This window comes from Otolemur garnettii, unplaced genomic scaffold (genome assembly GCF_000181295.1).
Source record: "Otolemur garnettii isolate 467f Iridium unplaced genomic scaffold, OtoGar3 scaffold00011, whole genome shotgun sequence".
Taxonomy (NCBI): Eukaryota; Metazoa; Chordata; class Mammalia; order Primates; family Galagidae; genus Otolemur; species Otolemur garnettii.
In genome coordinates, this window is record NW_003852406.1 from 2,603,869 (window position 1) to 2,608,343 (window position 4,475).

Consider the following 4,475-nt stretch of genomic DNA (forward strand, 5'->3'; position numbering starts at 1 on the left):
AACAACACACTGTATCCTATGATAGAATTAATGTACACAAATATGATTTAATAAAAAATAAATAAAATACCAATATCACATTTTATGGATCTAGAAAAAATAAATTTCTGTTTTGTATAGAAGCAGAAAAAACCCTGAATAGCCAAAGCAATCTTTATCAAAAAGGAAAAAATGAAAGGCATCATCTTCCCAGACTTTAAGCTATAGTGCAAGGCTGCAGTAATCAAACCAGCATGGTACTAGCACAAGACCAGAGACACAGACTAAAGGATCAGAACAGAGAACCTGGATATAAAACATCATATTGCCATCTGATCTTTGAAAGAGCAGACAATAACATACATTGGAGGAAAAAAAATCTCTATTCAATAAATGGTGCTGGAAAAATTGGATAGCCACATGTAGAAGATTAAAATGGTCCACACCTCTCACCACTCACAAAAATTAATTCACAATGGGTAACAAATTTAAAACTAAGGCATGAAACTGTAAGAATTCTAGAAGAAGAGGTTGGAAAAACTATTACAGATAACAATCCAGGCAAATAATTTATGAAGAAGACCCCAAAGACAATGACAGCAAGTGCAAAAATAAATGGGACCTTATTAAATTAGAAAGCTTCTACATAGGAAAACAATCAATAGAGCTAATAGACAGAATGGGAGAAAATATTTACATGCTATATATCTGATCAAGGGCTAATAACCAGAATGTATGAAAAGCTTATATAAATCAGCAAGAAGATACCACACAACCTCATTAAAAAGTGGTCAAAAGACACAAATAGAAGCTTTTCAAAAGAAGATAGACTAGTTAAACTGGAAACCATCATCCTAAGTGAAGTATCATAGGATTGGAAAAACAAATACCACATGGGCTTACTATTAAATTAGAACTAAAGGATCAATACATATATGTATATATGGAAAGAAATTCAGTGGAAATCTTGTGGGATGGGGTAGAAGAGGATGGGTAAATTCACACTTAATGGGGTGTAGTACACACTGGGGGATGTACACAATTATAACATTGACTCAAACTGTAAAAATTAATGCAGTTTTTAACCCCATAACATTCTGAAATTTAAAAAAAGACAAATGAAATTTTGGGTGTCTATCATTGTTAGTCTTTCCTAGGTGATAGATATAACAAGCCATGTTATTTAGTGCTAGAAAGAAAGTAAGAGTAAGGGACAAGTAGTAACTGGTGCAGGAAAGGGGTTGTCAGAGAAAATCTTTGGGCTCCGGTAAAATTGAACAAGAACCTGACTAAGAGTGTGAGCCATGTAGATAATTAAGAGAATAGTATTCTATGTAGAGGGAACAGTATGTGCAAAAGTCCTGAGACAACAAAGTACTTGACATATTTGAGAAACAACAAAGAGACAATTTGGAACAATGTGTGGGAAGAGGAAAGTGACAGAAAATGAGATCATAAGAGTAATAGTGGTGTGGGAGCATATGGTAAGATGTTTGGATTTTACTCTTAATGAGATAGGGAGCAAATAGAAGATGTAAGTGAAAGAGTGATAAGATTTGACTTATATTTGAAAGGATTATACTGGCTCATTTGTGAGGTGAGAACTAAGGTCAATTAGAATACTATTTTAGTAGTTCATTTGAGAAATAATACTGATTGGACAAGGGTTGTGATACTGGGAGAATGGTAAGGAATGGCTATATCCTAGATTTTTTGTTATATCCTAGGATTGGATAGTATAGGAATGGTTATATCCTAGTATTTTAAAAATAGAGCCCAATACTTACAAATGGGTTAGACTTTGTGGTAGACATGGAATTGTGCCTTCCAGGTCTCCTTTAAAGGGAGGACTTGATGATTAGCCACGGGGAGTGTAGAGAACAGAAATCCTCCAGGTATCAGTGCTTCATCTATAGCATCTATAGAAAAGACTTCTCCTGAGATCATACACTCTCTAGATCTAAGAAGAGTACAAGCCTTGCCATTTCAGCCTAATTTATCACACTATGTTGGGCAAAACCCATGCAAGAGCTCCCTTCGTTGCAACTTGACTTCCTTCTCTGCCCAATCCGATTTCTTCCCCTCCCTCTAATAGGTGATATTGTCTAAAAAAATCTTACACATCAGTATCTCCCTTCAGAGGATTTAACCTGTAATAGTTGGTACCAGGAGAAATTTGAGCTGCCAGTGAGAATCCCAGAATGAGAGAAGAAGAAAATCTATCTCCTTTTGTGGCACATGGACAAAAAGAAGCCCCTGGCTCAAGGTGGTAGCTTTTAATGGTGGTAAGATTAGAGAATTTACCTGGGAAAGAGAATGAACCTGTGAATATAATGTATTAGGTATTTGAGACTCATGAAGGAAATAGATTTAAGAATAACATCATTGTATACTTAAGTGTTATAACCCTTCTAAATAAAGAGGGCTTCTTTGGTTACATATAAAGTTAATCTAGAACTTAATAGAGCAAATAGTTGAGATAGTAATTTTCCTGTGAGAAGAAATATTGGAGGATCAAGCATAGAAAGTCTGGAATGTCACGTGAATGGACATGAACTATGAGGGCATGAACTATGAAGGTGTCTGTACCACATGCAGTGCCTATCAGAGCTCATTCAGTATTTAAGAAGCCCTGAACAACAAAGCAGACTAAGCAAATTACCCAGGTGATGTAATCCATCCGGCTGTAGTCATTGGCCACCCAGTGCTGCATAATGGGCATGTGAATGGAGTGTTCACTGTGGAAAGGATGACATCTAAGCATAGGTTCAACAGCACAACTGTGGTTCAAAACCACAACTGATTTAGCTCCTGCTGCTGCTGAATGAACAGCCTACCAGTAGCAGAAACAATACTGAGCCCATGATATGACTGTCATTTCACAAGTTCAAGTTGACTATGCTGAGCCCCTTCCATTCTGGAAAGACCAGCAGTTCTTTTTCATAGAAATAGACAAATTTCAGATATAGGTTTGCTTTTCCTGCCTACAGAGTGCCAGCTATTATTGCCTTCCGAGTTTTTACATAGTATATATATATACTAATGTGGGTTCTCACATAAGACCAGGAAACCCATTTAATAATAATCTCCCTTTTTTCACCACCCAGTAGTAGTGGAGAGTTAGAAAAATCTAGAATTAGAAGTGGAAGGTGAGTAAGAACAAGTATCAATTGCATTCCTGAGCCCAACTGCAGCAGCAGGTTCTGTAATTTGTCCCACTAATCTCCATCTACTAAACTCCCCTCAGAAAAAGAGGCCCCTTGAATCCTTTAGGAGCTATTCCCTAAACATAAAAGAAGTAAATCTATGTGGAGAAAGGGGTGGATGTAACAAGCAAAGGGATGTGCTGCCCAGATTTCCTTTCAAGAAAAGACTCACTGCCTAGTTACAAGGAATAAGATCAGCAGCCTCCAACCATCAGCTGCTTGAGAGTCTGCCTCGACACCATGTTCTGCCTGAGCTACAATGGACATTTCCAGGGCAGCAAACCCAGGTCTTCCGAGTCCCACACCACCTCCTGTGGAAGCTTGAGCTAGCTATGCAGCTTTCTCCCTTTGTCTCATAACCATGTCCACCAATGAGAATGCTAATTTACCAGCTGTCTGACTTAACAGGTTCAAGAACAAGGGAAAAGACAGTACAGAAATGAGGCGACGCTGAATAGAAGTTAATGTGGAGTTGAGGAAAGCTAAGAAAGATGACCAGATGCTGAAAAGGAGAAATGTAAGCTCGTTTCTTGATGATGCTACTTCTCCACTGCAGGAAAACTGAAACAACCAGGGTACTGTAAATTGGTCTATGGATGACACTGTCAAAGGTATAAGTAGCCCCAATATGGAAAACCAGCTCCAAGCTACTCACTCAAGCTGCCAGGAAACTACTTTCTAGAGAAAAACAGCCTCCCATTGACAATATAATCCAAGCTGATTTGATCCCAAAATTTGTGTCCTTCTTGGGTAGAACTGATTGTAGTCCCATTCAGTTTGAATCTGCTTGGGCACTAACTAACATTGCTTCTGGGACATCAGAACAGACTAAGGTTGTGGTAGATGGCGGTGCTATTCCAGCATTCATTTCTCTCTTGGCATCTCCTCATGCTCATTATCAGTGAGCAAGCTGTGTGGGCTCTAGGAAACATTGCAGGTGATGATTCAGTTTTCTGAGTCTTGGTTATTAAGTATGGCGCAGTTGACCCACTGTTGGCTCTTCTAGCTATTCCTGATATGTCATCTTTATCATGTGGCTACTTATGTAATCTTACCTGGACACTTTCAAACCTTTGTCGCAACAAGAATCCCGCACCCCCATTAGATGCTGTGGAACAGATTCTTCCTACTTTAGTGCGTCTCCTGCATCACAATGATCCAGAGGTATTAGCAGATACTTGCTGGGCTATTTCCTACCTTACTGATGGCCCAAATGAATGGATTGAAATGGTTGTGAAAACAGGAGTTGTGCCCCAACTTGTGAAGCTTTTGGGAGCTACCGAATTGCCA

At 38.6% G+C, this 4,475-nt stretch overlaps 1 pseudogene; it reads left to right on the top strand.

The window, feature by feature from the left end:
• The first annotated feature begins 3,546 nt into the window (after window positions 1-3,546).
• Window positions 3,547-4,475, top strand: part of LOC100964116 — a 1,342-nt pseudogene continuing 413 nt past the window's right edge.